This window comes from Lepidochelys olivacea (assembly GCF_965140295.1).
Source record: "Lepidochelys olivacea isolate rLepOli2 genome assembly, chromosome: 3".
Classification (NCBI taxonomy): domain Eukaryota; kingdom Metazoa; phylum Chordata; order Testudines; family Cheloniidae; genus Lepidochelys; species Lepidochelys olivacea.
The window spans coordinates 77,755,115-77,780,516 of NC_140413.1; the positions used below are offsets into that span (position 1 = coordinate 77,755,115).

The 25,402-nt window shown below is 39.5% G+C and overlaps 1 long non-coding RNA gene across 1 annotated transcript in view; it reads left to right on the forward strand.

Moving 5' to 3' along the window:
• The window catches only part of LOC311518909, a 37,114-nt gene extending 22,742 nt beyond the window's left edge, over positions 1 to 14,372 (forward strand). The window contains exons 2-3 of the long non-coding RNA XR_014711137.1: positions 6,194 to 6,382; positions 13,733 to 14,372. This is a non-coding gene — a long non-coding RNA (uncharacterized lncRNA). The remainder of the gene's footprint in view (positions 1 to 6,193; positions 6,383 to 13,732) is intronic.
• Positions 14,373 to 25,402: the final 11,030 nt, after the last annotated feature.

Sequence of the window (25,402 nt, forward strand, 5' to 3'; positions counted from 1 at the left end):
GCTGCCTGTGCCACAGCAGGTGACCATTCACTTCCCAGCTTATGGCTGCCTCTGCTGCTTAGCCGGAGGCCTTAGCCTAAGAACAGGGCCTCAGACTGTCACAGTGAGAAAAGGCCTTATACAGTCAGACAGTGATTTTGATTCTCTCTTTTATACCTCTATAACTAGCTCAGTGATAAGAATACACCTAAATTAGAGTATAGGCCTTTACAGACAGGCCTGAATATCTATATCCTAACAGGGGGGCGCGGGGAACTGCTCCCCGCCCCAGCTGGCCTCCGCCTCCCTGGGCCTGAGCGAGAAGCCGCCACCTGCTTCTCAGGCTCCCAGGATTCCCACGTGAACAGCTGATTTGCGGGAAGCCAGGGGAGGGCGGGGGAGTTGAGAAGCAGAGCAGGGTGGTGCGTTCAGCGGAGGAGGTGGAACGGAGGTGAGGTGAGCTGGGGCCGGGCGCGGGGTGGGGAGCTGCCGGTGGGTGCTCTGCACCCAACAAATTTTCCCTGTGTGTGCTCCAGCCCCGGAGCACCCACGGAGTAGGTGTCTAAGGCGCCACTTTTGATGTGATCAGTGGGGGGAGTGGCTGCTCCCCCTGCTCCCCCCTAGCTACTCTCCCCCATCCCTAGGAGCCAGAGGGACCTGCCAGATGCTTCTTGGGAGCTGCCCCAAGTAAGCACTGCTGGGACTCCCCACCTCGCCCCCTGGCAGGTCCCTCTGGCTCTTAGGGGTGGGGTGGGCACTCACTACGGTGGCCCATGAGACACTTCTGCCCAGTTCTGGGGGAAGTCAAGGGACGGGGAGGGGGGTGGATGGGGCACGGGTCCGGGCGGGGCTGCATCAAGGAATGCAGCGGGTTGGATGGTGCAGGAGTCCCCGGGGGGCGGGGGTGGGCCACAACCCCCTTGTGGGGTGAGGAGGGAACCGGTTGTTAAGATTTTGGCAGCTCATCACTGGATTTCACCAACCAAGTATCGTGTGTAAACTCCTTAAGCACTATACCAGTCTTAACATGGAGTCACAGACAGTCCCCTTGGGCACTCTGGGATATTTTGCCATCCAGGGAAGCTTGCCTTTGTGATAGATGGTCCCTTACACCAACAATCACATCAATTTTCAAGTTACTTCCAGTCCCAAAGGACCAATCACTTACCGGAGGTCAATTGCACTTTAGATCTCACACCAAAGACAATGCTAGTAGCCAATCCTATAATAAACTAACTAAAGGATTATTAAATAGGAAAAAGAAAGGAGTCATTTCTCAAGGTTACAGTAAATAAACATACACATACACATGAGATACAGTTTTAGGTTCCTAAAGATGACAGTGGCTGTTATCAAGCTTTAAATGTCCTTTAAGGCTTATCCAAGCTAAGCAGCTGTGGACTCCTTGATTATACTTAGAAATCTCCCCTCAGAGTTCAAACAGCATAGGGATAACAATTTCTCCTAAACAGGCACTTTTATTCCTTTTCCCCAGCATTCAAGCTTTGATGGGACAAAGACATGTGCAGGGGCATGGGGAAATCAACAAAGTCTTTTCTCCACAGATGTCCCACAATGGCTTGCTGGTGTCTATGGGCCTTCTTTTGTGGGTGACAAGATAACATCTCTTGTGGCAAACTAGTATTTCACACTTGGTAATGCTTCTCCCCTGACGGTAGGGGGTTACAGTCATAGGCCATGTCTACACATACAGTGCTTCAATGGTGCAGCTGTACTGATACAACTGTGCCACTGCAGCGTGTCTGGTGAAGACACTCTATGGCGACAGGAGAGAGCTCTCCCGTCAGCATAAAAACACCAACCCCTGTGAGTGGCATAAGCTATGTTGGCAGGAGAAGCTCTCCTGCAGAAATAGTGCTGTGCACTGTAACTATGTTCCTCGGGGGATAGAATATTCACAGGTGGTTGTGTAGACATTTTTATAGTTACAGAGCAAACACTTGTGTCTCTAAATTTGATTGGTTTCAAGTCTCATGAGGTATCTATATGTATATTTAGGTGTATAGCTACCTTAAAACTGGTCCTTAGGGCCAGATACTCAGCTGGTGTAAATCAGTATAGTTCTATTGAAATGAGTCAGATGAAGTCATACCATTTACACCAGCTAAAGATCTATTCCTTGTGTGTCTGCATTTATCCATCTGTAAAATGGGACTATGTCTACACTACTCCGGTATACACAGTATATACACAACTCCAGCTACGTGAATAAGGTAGCTGGAGTCAATGTACCTTAGGTCGAGTTACCACGGGGCCTACACCATGGGGGGGGGGGAGGGTTGACTGGAGAAAATCTCCAGTTGACTTACCTTACTGTTCTGATTGGGGGTAGAGTACAGGGGTCAACTGGAGAACGATCTGCTGTTGATTTGCCGGGTCTTCACTAGACTTGCTAAATCGACCACCGGTCGATCGATCTCCTAGGGTTGATCCTGGCTGTAGTGTAGACATAGCCTGGGTTTAATAATGCTAAATTACTTTACCAGTATATTGTGAAACTTATTTATAGAATCAGTGGTGATTCCATTGTTTCAGCTATTTTCCATTAAAAACATGATTTTGATTTCCTTAAAAGCAAAAAATCCATTCTCACTAAAATTTATATGGAATATTTCCTGTGATAAGAGACTTTTCAAGCAAAGTTTCAGTGTAATTGAATAATGCTTTTTTGAAATATCAGACTTTGAAAAATGAGGTGTTTGTCAATTTTCAAAGGGGGAAAAATAAGAAACTGTTTAGGCTAGAAACTTCAAATTGGTTTATTCCCATATTAGTCTCAAATAAGATCTAGTGCAGAGAACTATGTTTGCTAAATTTTGGTGCAAAATTTTGTACTTACTACTGTTTTTTCTATGCTCAGCTGCTCCATCAGGTCCCAACAGAGTTTATAAATGCTTTCAAAGGTCTGAGGACTAAACCTTCATCTGAAAAAAGAAAAAGAAAAAAAAAACCTGTTTTTTTGCAAAGGTGCTGTACACAATGTAAACTGAATACCAGGATTGTATTCCTTCCAAGAGTGTCAGCAAAATAGCTCCGACCGCTGTTTTTGTCCCAGTCATTGGTAACCAGACCTACTAACCTGAATTCTCGCTTCTTTTGATGAGAATCGTGGGTCCTGTCTCGTCGAGAATTTTCAGTTGTTTTGTAATTCAAGTTAATTGATTAAAAAAATTAACTTGAATCAATTAACATAATTGTAAGTGTTAATGTAGATGCTCTGCAAATATTTGTTCCACAACACAAATGTTTGTTCTTGGTTATGGCTCACCATAAGGCTCTAGATATGCCATATTTGTGGTTCTTCACCATGGCCAGGAACAAATATTTGTGTCCTAGCACTCACGTTTATGGACTAACTACACTAGCATTTACAATTGCGTTAGTCACAATCTTGTTAATTTGAGTTACAACCCTTTGTCTTCAGCCTTCAGACCAGAAACTTCACTCTAGTCTGTGACTAATGCTCCTCCCCCGTCCAGTCGTGCACCAAGGAGACAGGTGGAGAAACCTTCACCTTCTGTGCACTTTCGTTTAGATACACCAGGGAAAATTGTTAGAATCACAGCAGTAACTAAAGCCTTGTCTATACTAGCACTGTAGCCTCTGATCCACCAATTTGGCTGCATTAGTGCAAAGCCCTAGGGTGAAATCATGCCTCCAGTGAAGTCAATGGAATCACTGATTTCAAGAGGATCAGAGTTCACCCCAGTGTACACATGCTGCACTAGTGTATTTTAAAACAGATTACACCAAATAGCTGGTTGTCAAACCCCAATGTAGAAAGGGTCTGAGACATTTCATCTTGCTTCTACTCCTTTCAAACCCTCAGGAAGACAGAACCTGAGAGATGACTTTGGGAAACATGCCACCTAGAAAAGAGCTGAGAAAGCTGCTCTCCCCAGCCTCAGTTCTAAGTCTCAAATATTTTACCGCTTATAGAATCACAGCTTTATGGAATCTTAACTCCAAATTTCCTGGCTTTCAAATACCTGTTTGTTTGCTAACAAAGCTTTTCTAATGTGATTATTCTGGTTTAAGAAACATGCAAACTTTGCTCTATCTTAGAGTTTTGCTTTGGATTTATTTAGTATTTTTAAATCACTTTGTGATTGTTGAGAGCAAAAAGCTAATGTATTATCTTGTATAGCACTAATGCAAAACAAGATTATAACAAAGACCAAAAAGCATTTGACACATATATTTTACCTGGAAGCAGAATCAACATGCCTGGGACAGTATTAATGTCAGAATCTCAGAATATGCCGTTTTGTGGTTATAAAAACTAATTTGTTTATATACCAAAAGAGGGTAAGTGAAACTGAAGAAATATAGCAGATGGGGTAGCTGACATTCTACAGTAAAGATTGAATCAGCCATTAGAGAGTCCAACACCAGTCTGGAGAATTAGTATAGGTCAACACCACATGTGACGCATCCAGTAGACCACTAGAATCTTCATAAAGGGCTGTGTACAGCAGCTTAATAGTTGTACTGTATTACTTCACTGTTTACTTTCATCTGAGAACTACACTTTCTGCAAGATCAACTAAGCCTGAATCATCCATTTGGTTGCCTTAGCATCTCTCATGCCACAGCCTGGAAAATTCTGAGTGACAAAGCATCTTAAGTCAGCATGCCCTTTTACTGTGTATTGTGACAAACTTATGTTTCTGTGGATATCTCACCTGCTACTGCTGTACAAACTGCAATCCCTTTGTGTTGAATCTGAGTCTGGAATGGAATGAGATTTAGAAAGAATTACTGTTGTGTTGCTGGCAGTTCGATACAGCTTTAGTGTAAAAAATAAATTCATCTCAATCTCAGCCTTGGAAGGAGAATATGTATGTATTTTTCTTCTCTCATCCATGTGAAGAGGTTTTGTGTAAAACCCTCTTGGAAGATGCTTGTTTTCTTAAGTGCATGTATACAACATGTCTTTGTGTTGGTCAAGAATGGAAAGTATACTCTGATTTCAACAACCTGGAGAAGTTGAGTTAATGTAGGCTTTTCATTCAGGAGCTCTTTTATGTTAGACACATCTCACTCAAGATGTAGTGCTATGTACATGTATAAAAATAAGCAATAGTTTTAGACTTGGATGGAGTACAGAGAGCTGTATATGATACAGCCACAACACACGTTTCATTGGTTGATGATTTCTCCTGGAAAGGAAAAAGACAAGACAAGGGCCAACTCTATTACTGATGCAAAACCACTACAGTCAAATGAGATACATTAAGGATGAATTTGGCTCCAGGTTATCCAGGCTGGTTTTTTAGGTCTGTCAAATTCCTTTGGTACTATTGACCACTCATTTTTGTTGATATGGATCCAAACCCTGACAGAGATTGAATAATTTCCATTTGTTTTGCATTGGGGGAACCTAGAGGCCATGTTGGGTGAGCACTCATCTCTCCTGAGGGTGCTCTTAGACTTCTGCTTGGTCAAATGGGTGAGGGGCTGGCAGACCCTACATTCCTAGTTGTCCCCTGTACAGTGAGGGTGTTCTCACACTTGCAGCAGCACTTTTTGAGTCTGGCTATCCTCCCAAGAGATGATTGGTGGGGCTGGAGACCCCTGGGGTGGTGATGAGGCATCCATGACAGCCTAGTGTTCTAAACTGACACCTGAAATGATCTGTGGTGCTCAAAGCTAATGGTTCCCAAATGTATATGTTTGGGTACAGAAGTAAAGGCATTCTTGATGAGGGGCTCTCATTGCTAGAACTTAATTCCCCTGTTGGCCTAACAGGATTTGTTAAATGTTAGGGCATGCTTGAAGGCCTTTCTGTTCACTCAGGCTTCGATGGATTTTCAAGGTTCTTTTTGGGCAATGATTGTTGAGTGTGTGTGTTAACTGATTTATTTTTTTAAAGTATAAATCCACCATATCACTCTCTCCATATCAGCAAAAAGTGGGTGTAAGCCGGGTACTCCCACCCACACAAAGGATAGGTAACCTGATCGTGCTCCAAATGTAGCCCATTCCTGGGGTTTGGCTTCGGTGTAATTCAAATAATAACAAAACATTTTCCCTCAGTCTTAGCTATTCATAGAGTTTTTGTTGTAGGACCCCTATGTCCAACTTCCTACTTCCCTCTGCCCCAAAGAGTCTCCAGCCCTTCTCACTTCATGGCTGAAGATAACTTGTATCTGCTAACATGAACATGAAAAATGTCTCTTTCTCTATACAGGTTTCAAGCACATGACTTCAGAATGACTCAACAGAAGAAGTTCTTGAATCTGCTACCTCTTGAATCTGATGGCTGTGATGGAAGGAAGGGAGTGGCCCAGCCCATGCTGCTTCTCACAGCTCCCATTGGCTGGGATCGGCAAACTGTGGACACTGGGAGCTGCAAGTGGCCATACCTGGGGACTCTCGGGTAAACAAAGCATCTCGTGGCCCGCCAGGGGCTTACCCTGAACAAGCCACGAACAAAGTTTGGGAACCCCTGACCTAGAATAACTAGTTTCCTTCATCTTGGCCAATCTATTTAACATATTCATTTTTCTACCAGGCAAAATCATTCTGTGTTAATGACTTTTTTGATGGAATGTGTGAGATGTAACTTGGTGCTTGTCAGCAAATGGCTTATTCAGTGCACACTGAGTGTTAGTTATACACAGATTCATGAAATCATTTAGAATTACTAAGCTGTATATGGACAGATTTTCCAGACTGTCATATCCTACTCACTTCTTAATTTAAAATAACTATGCTTTAGATTAAAGATTTCCGTCATTCTACAGCTGATTGGTTTGTTTGGTGGACAGAAAATATTTGTATTCTATGTCAAATTCTGCTGGACTTACTCATGTGAATATTGCCATTGGGGCCAAGTGGCTAACCCTCCACAGGACTGAAGATTTCTCTGAGGACAGTACATCATATGACTAAAATTTGTGGCAATTAGTAAGTAAGGCCAGCAGAAACTGGCTTTGTATTTTAAAGTGAATTACAGAGTACTGATTAGAGAATATACACTGAAGATGTAAAAAGGGGCTAATTATCTTACTAGCAAGTTTAATATCCTATTAAATATCCTATTTTTTTATCAGTGAAATTATGTTTAAAGAATTAAAAAAAAATTTCCCTTATCACTCTGTATAGAAAATTTGTAGGATGAGAAGTAAAAGCATGCAAGCCAGTTTCATCAGGAAATTTAGCCTTTAAATCTCTCAAGATCAGGTGTTCTCACAAGACTTTTCAATCTTCAAAGGTTTTGATATGGCCCAAGCCAGAAATACCTGAAGAGCAGTCTTTCGGTATATCCACTTCCATTCCAAAATAAACTGGACTGAACTTCAGGTTTCAGAAACTCCTCTGGTTATGTTTATAGGTTCTTATTATATCAGGCTGGTTCACTTGTTGCTACTTAGAGCACGAATTAGTCATGCTTGCTTTAGCCTTTAAGTGATGTTCAGGTTTTTTGGTCAATAACATTTTCAATTTTGCTATTGTATTTGCCATTTGCCAAACATATTGTTGCTTTAGGATATATATTTCAACAGGACGTACTCCTGTTTCAGTTGACTTTCATGGCAAAGTTTCAATGGGAGGAGGATTGCGTCTATTCTGTACAATGGTTATGGCAGAGGTATAAGTGTGTAATTCCAGAAATTCTACTGGGCAGATTACTAATTATGCAAAGAATTTGTTGAATTGTAGCTAGACGAAATCCAAATTAACCAAAATTTCAGAAAATAAATTGATAATGCTGGAAGTAGGATTTTTCCTTTTAGCATAATGCAGCCATTTAGAGAGAACTCGCAGCTAGGAACATCAAAGCAGATTCATAACCTTGAACTTTAATTGTAAATCTTTAGAGTAATTAAAGTGTTCTGAATTTTTATAACAGTGATAACCCTGCTAGCTTACAGGCTACAGAGGAGACTACAGAGGAGAGCCACATGCATAGCACATAAATTCAGAGGTTCATATAAAGTATGAAAAGTATTTTAGTTGGTCCATTGTAATTCATCATGATTTTGCTAGTCAGAGTTGAATAATAATTCAAATGGTAGCCATCTACATTTATATCTTTAGGTATATTAGGAAAATCCCTGACACTTTTATATCAGTCTCTTTTAAGCATCTCTTCTGCCTCACATAATTTCTTACCTTTTTGAAAATGATATGGATCACTAAACAGTGTAACAAACGTTCACCTTCTATTTTGTGCATGTTTCTGATTTTTACATGTGTGTGGATGTGTACTACATATAATATATTGGATGATGATGTCCTTATCTGAAATGTTTTTTTCTCCCAAATATATAGATGACATAATAGCATAGTTCAAAACTAGCTTGTTATTTTGATTTTGGCAAGGGATTCTGAAATCATAAACCATGCCCCTGTTGCATTACTCTCTTTAAATTATTGCTAGTTCCAAAGCACTGTGTCAGCAGCTGCTCTTTGAAGTGCCACCTAAGCAGCTTGGTCCTGAAGTGCCATTGGAACAAGTCTTCTCACTAGTGGAATCTGCTTTAATAAATTATTTATTTTATTTTATGTGCTGGATACTAGCTTGCTTTGTAATTTGTAACAAAAAACTCCTCCTACTATTGCTTTAAAGTTTGTGCCCTATCACCAAAATTGTTCTTTGATTCTTTTTCTGAAATAACTAAATGAAGCTTGCTTGACCATATTAACTGTCCACTCTTTGATAAGAACATAAGATAGGGCAAATTTCCACAGATAATTTGTGCCTTAATATTTCAGATCTGTAGGCTGTGTAACTTAAATGATTGTTCAAACATGTAGTTTAACACAGTTTTTGGAGCTAGATTGAATGGTTCAGTGGACAAGCACCGGAAATGTATTCTACCAGACATTCTTTTTACATAGAGGCACAATAAATTCAATATTACATTTCAACAATTATCTTCTTCACTTTAGTATTTTTCAGGACTGTACTTAGAAAATATTTTATATATTTACTGGCTTGGAAGACTTTGTTAGTAATAGTGAGATTGAACTCAGCATACTTGGAGACAAGCAGCTGGCCATTTGAGTTTGACCTTCCAATGCTGTGATAGCTTAGTACCCTCTTCCACGTTTCAGAGTTAGCTCCTACATGAGCATTAAAATCTCCAAGGACAATGACAATGTCCCACTTTGAGTGGGGGAGCATGGACTAGATGACCTCTCAAGGTTCCTTCAAGACATACATTTCTATGATTCTATTCTTTTTAATTGATTCCTTTGATTTTGTGTGTGTGTGAGATTTTTTTCAGCTTCAATATTATTACAAAGTATCTCTAATGGTCTTGAAACCTAGGTAGAGAGAGAGGGAAAGTTTTGTTTGAGCAATCTTTCCTTTAGCTAAAGAAGTAAGAACACAAATCCCTGCTTCAGTGTGCTTCACTTACAATCACTGTCATCACAGTGGCAAGTTGTTACCTCAGCCCCCTCTTTGTAGTAAATATTTGTAAAGCACTCTAAGGTTCTTAGATTCAAGGTGCTTTAAAATGTTGAAGTATTATATATTATTAATATTGTTACATAAACTTGTTTTTATTTTCAGTGGAATGAAGTAACAGTAAGATTATTTTTATGAAACACTAAGACACATTGCCTACCCCAAATCCAGCTTCTCCTAAGACAGGGAAATAGACACAATGAAATGTGTTGGGAAAACATTGTTTTTTCCATTTTGGATGTGTAGTTTTCAAGGGCTACTTAAGTTCCAGTTACAAAATTACAAAATGGTAAAGAACTTAATGTAAAGAGCTACACAAAGAAAACCATTTGTAGTGTACAACAAGTTTCATGGGTCCTACAAAGTCCAGGAATCATGCTACCTATTCTTGAGTGACATTTTCTGGTACCTTATTAGTTAACTATTTACACTCAGATATAAAATAGGGCTGTCCAAAACTGCTTACCAACAGAAAGTTGGGTTAATTGACAAAATGACAAATGAACTATATTTTCCATGATGTACCATAGCCGGGACTCCCATGATGCACCACTTCTCTCCAAAAGGGAGATTATACTGCAGCATGGGATACATAGTCCAATCAGGGAGCCAGGCCTGTGGAGGAAAATGTGAGGCACTTGAATTACAACTGCCATGAGGCACTGCAACATCACTTTCAAATAAAAATATTTCGGTTTTAGGCCAAAAAAAAAATATATTGGTATTTGAATTTCCACTGAAGAGTCAAAATTCTCCATGGCTCTAAATCTAAAATCATGTATGCCAACCTCCCACCCCAAGAAAACACATTGACTACAAAGCTGAAGTATTAGGGCTACTTTGGAAAGATTCATGCGAGGGAACCAACAGTGACACACAATGCATGTGCTGGGTCATCAGGTGGAGCCTCTGCGCCATAGCTAGCAGGAGAGAGAAGCGGGAGAGGAAGGGATTAATGCCTTGCTATTCATCCATTGATGGTGCCAGAAGCTCAGGAGAGTTGAAGAACTCATTGTTTGCAACTTTCATGACACCATTTTGTGTATTTGCTTGGAAAGGTAGTGAATCTAAAACAGAAGATATCTTTTTCTCTGTACTCTGCATGTTGTGCATACCCCTTACTAGAAGGGTGTGAGTAAAAAAGGACCTGAGTATGTAACTTGCGGAGTCTTTGATAGTGGCCTCTGTTCCTTACATGGGTTTTTTTAGGCTTCCGTCATTCCTTATTTCTAAAGCACTTAGAGATCATCATCTAAAATGTTTTTATTTGGTAGCAGAGTACTCAGCGCCTCAGCAAGGAGTGCTTTATAATTAACATTGGTACTATTAAATTTTGATTGTAAAAATGTGCTCAAAGATCACAAGCCCTTTGACTATTTAACGTATTAAAAAATATCACTATGGGTCACATCCTGGTACCCTTACTCATAGTAACTACTGTTTTAGACTATGATTCTGGAAATGCTTATGCACATGTTCAACCATCGAAGTCAAAGGAACGACTCACATGCATAATCATAAGCATGGGCATAGAGTGAGTTCATTTCAGTGGGAGTACTCATGAAGTTCTATGTCTTGTATTATACAGACTAAATGATTACAATTCTCCTTCTGGCCTTGGAATCAATGGGAGTAAGGGTAGCAGAATCTAGTCCTATGTATTTTGGATTATAATGGTTCTGAAATAATGGTAATATCTTGATTTAAACTTTTAAAATTTGACGAGTAACACCCTCCTCAGAAGTTTCTTTGGAAAATATTGTATTTATCTTTCTTCACATGCTTGTAGTTTTGAGCTTCATCTTAAACCTTATCTCTTACATGCAATATTATTGTAGCATTCTCTGATTTCTTGTTTGAGTCTTTTGTGGGTAATCTCTCTCTCTCTCTCTGTAGCCTGCATACCCACAGTACCAATATCTGGGAGTGTAAGACTCATGGTTGCAGGTCTTTTTCAAATCTCTGCTTCTTTAGTATTTGTAAAACCACTGTAGTGCCATTATACTTTCACTCTGTGCTGTCCATATACTGCATGTCTGTTGTTTTACTGTTTTTTAAATTGATTGTCATAGTTTGACATATGGCTAACTAAAAAGTATGCAAAGGATGTCCTTTCCTGAGTAACAGAAAGCAACATTTTCAAGTTATATGTTGTGAAAATGTGCCCTTCCTTCTTCATATGTATTTAAAAAACAATACATGTATTATTGGATAATTTTTTATTTCACATTCCATACATTACTGTAATTTTAAATCATGTTACAAACAAAACCAAATATTTTATTGTATGTGCAAACACTCAGTAATTCTATTTCTGGTATATTTCATATAGCAAGATCCTATCTCTCATTAATTATCACGGTCCATAATTACATTTCATTGTGTAAGTATAAGATGTGTTACTAGGTCACCACATTCTGCCATTTGAATGGTAATTTATTGTAGGCTAAAAAAAAATCAAAGATCTCATCAATTATGTCATCCTCACTGTCTGACTCTATTGTAAACAATAAATCATTGGAGAGAACACATTAGCATTCATGAAGAAATATCATTTGGAATTGGATTGTCCATGTGGATCCACCTGGATCTCCATACTCAAATCATATAATGAAATGAGCCCTTGTTATCTTGCCCATTACATTAGGTATACAAAAGCTTTCCTTAATCACCTTCATCAATCTTTCACCTGCCACACAATGTTTCTTTACCTTTCCTTTGGTTAAGTTGTCTGTCAAAATTACTTAAACCTCCCACAACTGTAAAGCTTCTATTTTCCTTAAGAATGAAGCAGTGATTACTGAAAACTTCCTGTGTCTCAGACACAAATGAAAAAGCAATAACTTTCAAAACCCCGGGAAGCAAAGTCAGTATGCAGATTTTTCTTAGAGAGAGCAAGGTCAGATTGGAAATACCTACTACCTGAAGTTACTGTTACTATATCCTTGGATAACTGGTTAACAAGACCAGCAAGTAATCAAAATTGTGTGGATCAAGTGTTTAGTAACTGAACTTCTTAACTACAGCTGTAAATAAGGCTTGGTCCTTCTCTGATTGAAGTTAATGGCAAAACCCTTGTTGCCTTCAACATAGCAGGATTCAGTGCTAACTGATAGGTGTTTTTACATTTTGGATAAATTTTCCATTTCTGCTACATTGGTCATCAAATTTATCCATGCTGAAATAGTCTCACCACTCTACTTATGTCACCCGACAGTTGTTAAAGGCACAATATGCCAACTTTATTTAGACAAAACTTCCATCAACTTCAAAGGGAATTTTGCCAAAGTAAAGAGTGAAGGATTGGGCTCTATGTTGTACACAGCAATAACCTCCCTGAGGCTCTGCAGAAGGAATAGAAGAATACAAACTCATTGTGTTTTAACTGTTCAGTGCTTCCCTCTAATTCTTCCCATTTCTGTGTTTTGGATGGGGGTGTGGCAGTGGCAGAAGATTTGGCCCACTCAAACCTTCAGATCATAGAGGATCTTACGGAGGCAAGAGGCTTTCATGCTGAAGTCTATCCATATGTGGCTTTGGACAGCATAGTTGCTATGAACAACCCCAGTCATGGTACCCCGGGAACATATCGCAGAAGAGTGTGGAGTTTGTCTGTTTGGGTGGATTGTGTTTGGCTTCCAGCATTTTGTTTCCTTCTTGCCCACAGAGAGCTTCTATGAGACTTGAGGAAGAAAGGAACATATTCTTGAGGTGGCACCCTCAGCAAGCAGATGCAGATATGGGTTCCATTTTGGCCACAAAAGCAGAAGACAGAAAGGATACCATAATTTTTACTGGTTTCAGAGTAGCAGCCGTGTTAGCCTGTATCCACAAAAAGAACAGGAGTACTTGTGGCACCTTAGAGACTAACAAATTTATTTGAGCATAAGCTTTCATGGGTTACATCTGATGCATCTGATGAAGTGGGCTGTAGCCCACGAAAGCTTATGCTCAAATAAATTTGCTAGTCTGTAAGGTGCCACAAGTACTCCTGTTCTTTTTGCCGATAATTTTTACTCTTTCACTGGGATTCACAGTGCCAGAATTATGTCATTCAAATGACATACTTTCAAATTCTAACAGTACAGCAGCCATGCAATCTACTGGTTTCACGGGAACATAGAAAACTCTTGCTCAGAAAGAATCTAACTACCAAACTCTAGCTAATGCCCTTTATTTTTTCAGACCTTCATGCCAACCATCTGTTAAAACATCTCTACAGAGCTAGCCATCTGTTAAATACTTAATCTTCTCTCGTGCTGTTGTGTATGCATTTTTTTTCAAGAACATTTACATTTTCTGTTTCAGCTGGTATTTTACCAACAAACATGAGGACATCTTATTATTATCTACATCTTGAGGACATGTTATTCCTACCAAGACAACTCTTGAAGTATACATACTGCAGATGTAATACTCCTGAGAACAACAGTCACCATTCATAAGCAAATGTTCAATAAGATATCATATATATGTGAGATATCTGAAAAATTGATGTTCTACCATCATCTGCATAATTCAAATATTTTTATCCTGTGATATTCTATAATAAAATGAATAAAAATATTTTCTTTTGCCTGTATGCTATATTCAGTTCACATTACCAATGTTAGAGACTATTTACTAAGCTTTAGTTCCTTTGCATATATAAAGCATAGAAAACCGGGAAATTGTACAGTAAAATTGACTTATAAATCAAACCTGAGCAAGTTATTTTTTTCTGGTTTATAAAGAGTGCTATGTAATCTCATTTATGTCTTTGTAAAATATAGTATATTGTCTATACTGAACTTAATAACGGCTTTGAAATTGGCTGCTACTATAAGGAAACTACTTTGTTGGCATGCTAGCAGAAGAATTGCATAGTTATTTGTTGTTGATTTATGAGCTTCAAGTTTTTATGGTAACTTCAAATATAATTAACATTTGTAATTACCAAGAACAATAATCATAATTATTTTGTCCTCTAAAATTACAAATTATATATGTAATTGGTTTAATCACATTAGCATTTTATTAAATTGCACCATAATAACACTATATTGTAAAATAGATTTTCCATAACTAAAAATACTGAATGAAAATAAATTTAATTCAAAAAGAGGCTATTGTGAGTAAAGTAGCTTTTGACATAATAAGCAGAACTTGAAATGAAAATCTTTAATACTTTTTAATTTTACTTTTCCAAGTTGTGCAGCAATACTGTAATAAGCATTTGTTTTGTTTGCTGAAAAATTATTATTTCTACTGTGTTCTCTTCAAATGATACACAGTAAACGTGCATTTTTCAAAGTTTCTAGTGAGTAGCTCTCAGAGAAACAGAATGATACAAATCTCATAAGCCATGCATAAAGCTGAAGTCCCTCACCAGAGCCCTGATCTAACATAGCGCTAAAGCAAATGCTTTGATATAGTATATTGAGTTGAATTATTTGTCCTCTTTGCTCCTTAAGATCACTTGCAGCTTGTGCTAATGTCTGCTTTGATGTGTCCATGGAATTTTCTAGAGTAGTGACATGTGGGCTTAGATACTCAAAGGTATTTAGGTGCCTAATTGATTTGAATGGCTGTTAGGTGCCTGAATACATTTGAGGAAATAAGTCTAAGAGTCGTCTTTGGGAGTTTTTGGCCACCTGAATAGGTTATGATGACTTTCTGCCAATACTAAATTCTGCTAGCAAATATTGGACGTTATCACCAGACACTGTCTGAGGAGTGCTGGGGTATGCAGGCCTCTGCATCAATTATGAAAAGTAGTCCCTTCCCTCCAGGCTGCTGATTTCTAGAGAAGTTTTGCATTGATGGACTTTTTATTTTTAGACATTGTTAGTTGCAGTTTTGATCAAAAATTGCAATTTCCAAAAAGGTGTTTTTAGGAGCTGAAGGCTAAGGAAGCAAAAGCTTTTCACCCACAAACCCACCTTGCTCCACCCTTTTCCACAAGATATTTAAATATTCTTGTAGTCTTAAGACAAGCACCGTAATATTGTGCTGTCAGAATTCACAGCAACAGTCACCAGAAGTCTGTTTCTCTTTAGTATGTTGCCCCTTGGTGTGTGTGCATGCAGAATTTGCCATTTATCCTTGTCTTTATTATGCGACCACCCAGAAACTTTTGTCTTATAAAAATACATGCTAAAATGGTATTTAAATCCCAGTAGGGGAAGGATGTATGGGTGGTGTCTCTGACCTTCTACACTAAGCCCATGCTGAGGATTTAATGAACCATTATTTATGTGGTCTTACAAAAGTCAGATAAATTACTTCTCTAGTTCCCCACAGTCCAGTCTCCATCATGCTGCATAATGGATCTCTCTATATTGAAACTGCTTGATGAAAAGTAGAAAAACACCCTCTCAGCTCTCAAACTTTGTGTGGTGTGTACTCATTGCCAAGACAAAAGGAAGCAGTTTACATGTCACACACATGCCGATAGCACTGGGAGGCTAAGTCTGGCTATTTAGAAAAGTCTGTTCAGAGTGTCTGGCCCAGAGATGACAGAAACAACCCTTCCTCACCAAACATCCGACTGAGTAAAGAATGAAGCTCAGCAATAGACATTTCTGTTTGACAACTCAGAAACTTAGAAAAGGGGAGAAAATAGATAGTAGCTAACTTCAGATATGATAACCAAACTTAAACAATCTATTATCTCCATAAACTAATATATAGTCCTTAGACCATTATAATACATATTATTTTACTACTCCCTAGAGAGTGATTAAAATGTGATTTTGATGGGTTTTGGGTTTGATTATTTTTGATTGCATTAGTTTTACATGAGACTACCTACATTGACTTTAACATGGGGTAGCCATGTTAGTCTGGATCTGTAAAAGCGGCAAAGAGTCCTGTGGTACCTTATAGACTAACAGACGTATCAGAGCATAAGCTTTCGTGGGTGAATACTCACTTCGTCGGATTTCTTCTATCCTAAAAGAAATTCTCTATCCTAGTCAAAATTATGGTTGCAGATAGTAGGGCTGGGCCCTTGCTCAGAACTGCACACTGCAAGTCCACACTGTACGTATATAGACACTTTTGCTTGGTTGACTAGAAGTCTGCTTGGGGACATGAACTCCTTTTGGCCACATAGTTTTTTCTGTAGTCCCTCAGTCTCTTCCCCTTGCTGTAGCCCAGCACAAGATGAAGATGCAATTACATATCATCACCACTTAACACTGAGAGCTGTCCAAAATAAGCAATATCTTCCTCCTAGCTCTTTAACCACTGAGTCAGTGGCACCTGTGTTATTGATTAATGAGAGCAGGATCAAGGCCAAACACTTTACAGAAGTAGATATCTCAGCCCTAGAGCATTTTTATGTCAAGTACAAGCATGCTAAATTTACAAGACCAGCTATTGCTTTTACTGACAGAAGTGGATAAATGATTTATCTTTTATTCTAAACAGAGTAGATGAACTGAAGAAATGCTTACAAAAAAGACTTTGGAAAGTCCCCAAACAGTCATAAAATAAATATTCAAATAATAATCTCCCCAACAATGTTTTCTTTTATAAAGTTAGAATCTTGGGTCAACAACCCAGCTAAACCATAGAAACCATCTTGCCACCATCCTCCCAAGATAGCATGATGATGCCAGCTCCCCATGTTTCTGCTTCTGAGCATGAGAACTGCTGTCTCAAGCAGGCATCCAGATACCTCTCGTGTATTCTACAAGGAGCCTAGGCTTTGTGGAGTCCAGTGATTTTCAAGTCACTTGAAAGCTGCAATAGTCAGCATCATAACGCCTAAATCCCTTTATGGATCTGGGGCTTAAAATTCAATGAAGAAAATGATAGAATCATAGAACTGGAAGGGACCTCAGGAGGTCATCTAGTCCAGTCCCCAGCACTCATGGCAGGACTAATTATCTAGACCAGTGGTTCCCAAACTTGTTCCGTCACTTGTGCAGGGAAAGCCCTTGGCGGGGCAGGCTGGTTTGTTTACCGGCCGCGTCTGCAGGTTTGGCCAATTGCGGCTCCCATTGACCTGGAGAAGCGAACCCCGGCCACAAGGAGCCGCGATAGGCCGAACCTCCAGACGCTCCAATTAAACAAACTGGCCTGGCCCGCCAGGGGCTTTCCCTGCACAAGTGGCAGAACAAGTTTGGGAACCACTTATCTAGACCATTCCTGACAGGTGTTTGTCTAACCTGCTCTTAAAAATCTCCAATGATGGAGATTCCACAGCCTCCCTAGGCAATTTATTCCAGTGCTTAACCACCCTGACAGTTAGGAAGTTTTTCCTAATGTCCAACCTAAACCTCCCTTGCTGCAATTTAAGCCCATTGCTTCTTGTCCTATCCTCAGAGGTTAAGAAGAACAATTTTTCTTCCTCCTTCTTGTAACAACCTTTTACATACTTGAAAACTGTTATCATGTCCCCTCTCAGTCTTCTCTTTTCCAGACTAGACAAACCCATTTTTTCATAGGTCATCTTTTCTAGACCTTTAATCATTTTTGATGCTTTTTCTGGACTGTCTCCAGTTTGTCCACATCCTTCCTGAAATGTGGCGCCCAGAACTGGACACAATACTCCAGTTGAGGCCTAATCAGAGAGGAGTAGAGCAGAAAAATTACTTCTCATGTCTTGTTTACAACACTCCTGCTAATACATCCCACAAGGATGTTCGCTTTCTTTGCAACAGCGTTACGCTGTTGACTCCTGTTTAGCTTGTGGTCTACTATGACCCCCAGATTCCTTTACGTAGTACTCCTTCCTAGGCAGTCATTTCCCATTTTGTATGTGTGCAACGGATTGTTCCTTCCTAAGTGGAGTACTTTGCATTTGTCCTTATTGAATTTCGTCCTATTTCTTCAGACCATTTCTCCAGTTTGTCCAGATCATTTTGAATCTTAATCCTGTCCTCCAAAGCACTTGCAACCCCTCCTAGCTTGGTATCATCTGCAAACTTTATAAGTGTACTCTGTATGCCATTATCTAAATCATTGATGAAGATATTGAACAGAACCAGTCCCAGAACTGATTCCTGCAGGACCCCACTCATTATGCCCTTCCAGCCTCACTGTGAACCACTGATAACTACTCTCTGGGAACTGTTTTCCAGCCAGTTTTTCACCCACCTTATAGTAGCACCATCTGGGTTGCATTTCCCTAGTTTGTTTATGAGAAGGTCATGCAAGACAGTATCAAAAGCTTTACTAAAATCAAGATATACCCATCTACTGCTCCGCCCCCATCCATAAGCCTTGTTACCCTATCAAAGAAAGCTATCAAGTTGGTTTGACACAATTTGTTTTTGACAAATTTATGCTGACTGTTACTTATCACCTTATTATCTTCTAGATGTTTGCAAATTGATTTCTTAATTGTTTGCTCCATTGTCTTTCCAGGTACAGAAGTTAAGCTGCCTGGTCTGTTAATTTCCTGGGTTGTCCTTATTTCCCTTTTTATAGAATGAGATGGTTCTATGAGTAATGGTGGCTTATACCCACCTACGTTGAAACTCTACCAAACAGACTTCAGTAAAAAACAAACAAAGTTATTATGTTAGCCATATGAAAACCCAGTTCTACCCATGAATTTAACAATCTTGTGGCTAATGCCAAATTACCCAGAAACTAACTTGTTAAAAACACTAAAAGGTTTATATTCCACAAGTAAGGTGAAAGTGTGGGAAAACTGGTAAAGAGCTTTTCATCAACTCACTTGTATGACTGTGCCCCCATGAAATTGCATCAGTAGAAATTTTTTACTAAAAAAAACCACCTAATGTAGTCATAGCCTAAGGCCCCAATCTTGCAAAGACTAAAGAAGTGCTTGACTTTGTACACATGAATCATCACATGCATAAAGTTAAACATGTGCCCAAGTCTTTGAATGGACCTCTTAGGCATCTCTTGCTCTCGCTGTATGTTTTGAGTTGAGTCCTAGACTCACTTTGGGATAAGGGGAGATGGTTGCTGTGAGAAGCCCATTTAAATTTATTTACTAGACTCTGGCTACAGCAGACCTTTTGCCTTCATGTATCTCAAGTCGAAAGCTTCTGTTTTGCCTCACCTCTGTTTAAATGACATCCCCTATGCAGTTATACAAATTAGATTTAAATGACAACAATTTATCCTATGGTAATTTGAATAATAAAATATATTATGCCATAGGACAATTATGCAAACACTAATCATTTATGGTCATGACGTGATTGAATATTATTAAAGATGTTTTTACATTATTCATGCACTAAGTTAAATGATTACTCAAAACATTAAAAAAAAACAATCTTATAAGCACCAGTTGGTGTTAAATTAAAGGTAGCACAATAGGATGGGAGATTGTAAGACTCTATGTATCTGTTGGCTTATCCAAGGTGCTTAAATCCTGCATTAAGATTCAGGGTAATTACTGAAGAAGCATGCTGAAAGGTGGATCGCTCCAAACAAAAAATAAAGGGATTGGAATTTCTCCAATTAGTCAAAAAAACTCCTGCGAAGAAGACCTAGGAACAACCAGGTTTAGGGAGAAAGCTTAGACTGAGGTTCATGATGTGTTATTGCTTTTGAGTCGCTGAGAAAGCAAAACCTCAGGAAGGGGATGAGTTTGGATATGAACTCAAGGTCTGTGTGCTATGTTAAAGAAAGGGAGACACCTGTTCACAGATGGCAAAAAAATATATTCAAGCAATAGAAAAATGTTTTAGACCTAACACTGAAAGAAGATTCAACTTCAAACCCATGAGAGTAATATTCACACAATAAAAGATAATTATAGGTTTGGAAAATAAACTAAATGATCTAAAATACAGACCATACTTGAATCTTTTTGATTGATCATTATTCTTACCTATTTGCATAGACCAATATTTTTTGTTTAGGACCAAAAACTGGGGAAAAGAGGAAGAAAATGAGGTGCACAGGGGCCTCCACCCCAGAAAGGACTAAAGAAGAAATTCTCTGCATTTTAAAACATTGTTTTAGTTGTAGTCTATCATTGATTTCTTGGTTTGATTTCTGTCTTATAGAGAAGGAATATAATACTGAAATATTGACTGTTGATATTTTATCCAAAAATATAAAACAAAAATAAATATTTTACAAAATGAAAGAGGTAACAAAAAGTAGCAGATAAAGGAGATTTTATATTAACACTACTTACAATTCAAACAATGCTTTTCATCTTCAGAGAGCTCCATTAACATTAACTAATTATTGAAGCTTTTGTTAAAGGCTTTTGATGAAGCACCTTACATTTGCTTATTAAGGAAGCTTGATAAATGCTCAGTGAAAAGCAAAGACTGTTCAAGGATCATAGACTGCCTATGAGACAGGAGAGGCAGATCAATAGAGGAGGAGAAGATTTAGGTCAGGCAGATGATGAGCAGGAGAGATGATCCAAGGTGGGAGGGTGATACAGAGAGAGGAGAAGAGCTTGACGAATGAGAGAGATTGTGAAATCCAATTGCTGTAGTATGAGAAAGCTATAACCCTTTCCTTACAGAGCAGAAGTGACATTTCAGGTTTACAGAGCTAATAACTTTGTTTCTGACACACTGTGAACATCTCTAGCTACAATATTGGTTGTCATATTTAAGTATAATAGCTGTTTACAGAAGTAGGACCAGGTTCACGAGCCTGCTACAGCTGCTCTGCACCACTCCAGAAACACAAAGCAGCCATATATGGTTCAACTCTCCTAGTAAGTGGAGTTTACACATTCTGTGTGTCACTGGAGAAGTGGAAAGCACCTGGATCACACTGGTAAATCTGGTTCTTAGGTTCTCCAACAGTTGTGCTACCTAGCACACTCTAGGCCTGATTTTTCTCTCACCTAAATTGCTGTAAATCAGGAGCAACTCAATTAAAGTCAATGTATTGACCCTTTGCGTTTTATTTGATTGGCTGAAGCTTACTTACTATTCATAGAGTCACTGAAGTAATGACAGAGCTAACATGGTGCTCACTGGCTTGTTCTGATTTTGTGAGTAAGATTCTTTATACTATTTTAGAGTGCCCCAATGCAAGGGAAAAAGATAGAAACAAATTCAACCAAACAGGGAATCTTGGTAACATAAAGTCAGAGTTTTTAACTGTTTAACCATCCACTTGCCTCCTGCTCTGACACTGGAGATTCATGTTAATTATTCTCATTCATCTGAATCAGCTACAGGGGAGGCTCTCTAAAGATCTTAAAGCAGCCTCTAGCTTCAGAAGGCACTCCTTTTATTCCTTTGTGGACATTGTATTAGCCTATGTTTACACTGTGATTAGACACCCCTGGCTAGCCCATGCCAGATGACTCAGACTCACGAGGCTCTTTAATTGCTGTGTAGACTTTCAGCCTCAGGCTGCATCCCAAGCTCTGGGACCCCCGGACCTTATAGAATCATAGAATCGTAGGATTGGAAGGGACCTTGAGAAGTCATCTAGTCCAGTCGCTTACACTCACGGCAGGACTAAGTATTATCTAAACCATCCTTGACAGGTGTTTGTCTAACCTGCTCTTAAAAATCTCAAAAAATTGAGATTCCACAACATTCCTAGGCAATTTATTCCAATGCTTAATCATCCTGACAATTAGAAAGTTTTTCCTAATGTCCAACCTAAACCTCCCTAGCTGTAATTTAAGCCCATTGCTTCTTGTCCTAACCTCAGAGGTTAAGGAGAACAATTTTTCTCCCTCCTCCTTTGAACAACCTTTTATGTATTTGAAACTGTTATCATGTCCCCTCTCAGTCTTCTCCAGACTAAACAAACCCATATTTTTCAATCTTCCCTCATAGGTCATGGTTTCTAGACCTTTAATCATTTTTGTTGCTCTTCTCTGGACTTTCTCCAATATGTCAACATCTTTCCTAAAACGTGGTGCCAGGAACTGGACACAATACTCTAGTTGAAGCCTCATCAGCGTGGAGTAGAGAGGAAGAATTACTTCTCGTGTCTTGTTTACAACACTCCTGCTAATACATCCCAGAATGATGTTTGCTTTTTTTGCAACATCATTACATTGTTGACTCAAATTTAGCTTGTGATCCATTATGGCCCCCAGATCCTTTTCTGCAGTACTCCTTTCTAGGCAGTCATTTCCCATTTTGTATGTGTGCAACTGATTGTTCCTTCTTAACTGGAGTACTTTGCATTTGTCTTCATTGAATGTGATCATATTTTCTTCAGACCATTTCTCCAGTTTATCCATTATGCGCAAACTTTATAAGTGTACTCTCTCTGACATTATCTAAATCATTAATGAAGATATTGAATGGAACCAGACCCAGAACTGATCCCTGTGGGACCCCACTTGATATGTCCTTCCAGCTTGAATGTGAACCACTGATAACTACTCTCTGGGAATGGTTTTCCAACCAGTTTTGCACCTACATTATAGTAACTCCATCTACGTAGTATTTCCCTAGTTTGTTTACGAGAAGGTCATGTGAGACAGTATCAAAAGCTTTACTAAAGTCGAGGTAAATTAAATCTATCACTCCTCCCCTATTCACAGGGCTTCTTACCCTGTCAAAGAAAGCTATTAGGTTGGTTTGACATGATTTGTTGTTGACAAATCCATGCTATTACTTATCACCTTATTATCTTGTAGGGTCTTAGAGCCCGGGCTCCAGCCAAAGCCTGAACATCTATACAGCAATTAAACAGCCCCTTAGTCCAAGCCCTGTGAGCCCGAGTCAGCTGGCATAGGCCAGCTGTAGGTATCTATTTGCAGTATAGATATACACTTAGTTACTTAACTTGGCTCCACTGGAGAAGCCAACACATTAACACCTACACTATCAGATGAGTAAACTGAATAAGATTCACAGAACATATGCATACATTTTTAAAAAATCACCCATATGCTAATGGGACTGAATCTGCAGACTTAAGGTCTGCAATTTTAGATTTATAAATACATTGCAAACAAAATATAAAAGGACTATGTTAAAAGAACATTAAACGTGTAAATTCAAGCACTCAAAAGTTAAGAAATACCAATATTAAGATTGCCTGTGCAGCCTTAATTTGTTCCCTTTGTACATATAGATGCATTATGATACAGTCTTTATTTCCATGATCACATACTATTTTTTCCGCAAGTCCCCTGCTACATTCAGTGCACAGAATGGATTGTGGTAAGACATTTTTTAACATGGCAGTACAATATTTTCCCCTACTCTTGCTATGAAAATGGCTGAACTGCTTATGCTGAAACTTATAATAATAATGATCCTAAAGCAGACACTCACCAGGGAAAATTTTAGCCCAAACAGTTAGAGTTTGGCTAAGTTTATAAGCAACAGATGGCATAACTTTCATCAAATACAAGGAGGGAATCATCTAGAGATGGGCTGAACACATCAGTAGTCTACTTAATAGACCATCTACAGTCCATTAGTGTGTACTTGATCAGTTACCCAAGGAACCCATCAAAGAGAGATCTTGACATTCCTCCATCAGTTGAAGAGGTCATGAAAGCCATCAAACAATTTAACTCTGGCAGGGTCTTATAATGCGAATCATAGAATCATAGAATCATAGAATAACAGAGTTGGAAGGGACCTCTGGAGGCCATCTAGTCCAAACTCCTGCCCAGAGCAGGACCAATCCCAACTACATCATCCTAGCCAGGGCTTTGTCAAGCCTGACCTTAAAAACTTCCAAGGAAGGGGATTCCACCACCTCCCTAGGTAACGCATTCCAGTGCTTCACCACCCTCCTAGAGAAAAAGTTTTACCTAATATCCAACCTAAATCTCCCCCACTGCAATTTGAGACCATTACTCCTTGTCCTGTCATCTGCTATCACTGAGAATAGTCTAGATCCATCCTCTTTGGCTCCACCTTTCAGGTAGTTAAAAGCAGCTATCAAATCCCCCCTCATTCTTCTCTTCCGTAGACTAAACAATCCCAGTTCCCTCAGCCTCTCCTAATAAGTCATGTGTTCCAGACCCCTAATCATTTTTGTTGCCCTTCGCTGGACTCTCTCCAATTTATCCACATCCTTCTTGTAGTGTGGGGCCCAAAACTGGACCCAGTACTCCAGATAAGGCCTCACCAGTGTCGAATAGAGGGGAACGATCACGTCCCTCGATCTGCTGGCAATGTCCCTACTTATACATCCCAAAATGCCATTGGCCTTCTTGGCAACAAGGGCACACTGTTGACTCCTATCCAGCTTCTCGTCCACTGTCACCCCAGGTCCTTCTCTGCAGAACTGCTGCCTAGCCATTTGGTTCCTAGTCTGTAGCGGTGCATTGGATTCTTCCGTCCTAAGTGCAGGACTCTGCACTTGTCCTTGTTGAACCTCATCAGATTTCTTTTGGCCCAATCCTCCAATTTGTCTAGATCCCCCTGTATCCTATCCCTACCCTCCAGCATTATCAACCACTCCTCCCAGTTTAGTGTCATCCGCAAACTTGCCGAGGGTGCAATCCACACCATCCTCCAGATCATTAATGAAGATATTGAACAAAACTGGCCCCAGGACCGACCCTTGGGGCACTCTGCTAGATACCGGCTGCCAACTAGACATGGAGCCATTGATCACTACCCGTTGAGCCTGACAATCTAGCCAACTTTCTACCCACCTTGTAGTGCATCCATCCAGCCCATACTTCTTTAACTTGCTGACAAGAATACTGTGGGAGACCATGTCAAAAGCTTTGCTAAAGTCGAGGAATAACACGTCCACTGCTTTCCCTTCATCCACAGAGCCAGTTATCTCATCATAGAAGGCAATTAGATTAGTCAGGCATGACTTGCCCTTGGTGAATCCATGCTGACTGTTCCTGATCACTTTCCTCATTTCTAAGTGCTTCAGAATTGATTCCTTGAGGACATGCTCCATGATTTTTCCGGGGACTGAGGTGAGGCTGACTGGCCTGTAGTTCCTAGGATCCTCCTTCTTCCCTGTTTTAAATATTGGCACTACATTAGCCTTTTTCCAGTAGTCCGGGACTTCCCCTGATCGCCATGAGTTTTCAAAGATAATGGCCAATGGCTCTGCAATCACATCCGCCAATTCCTT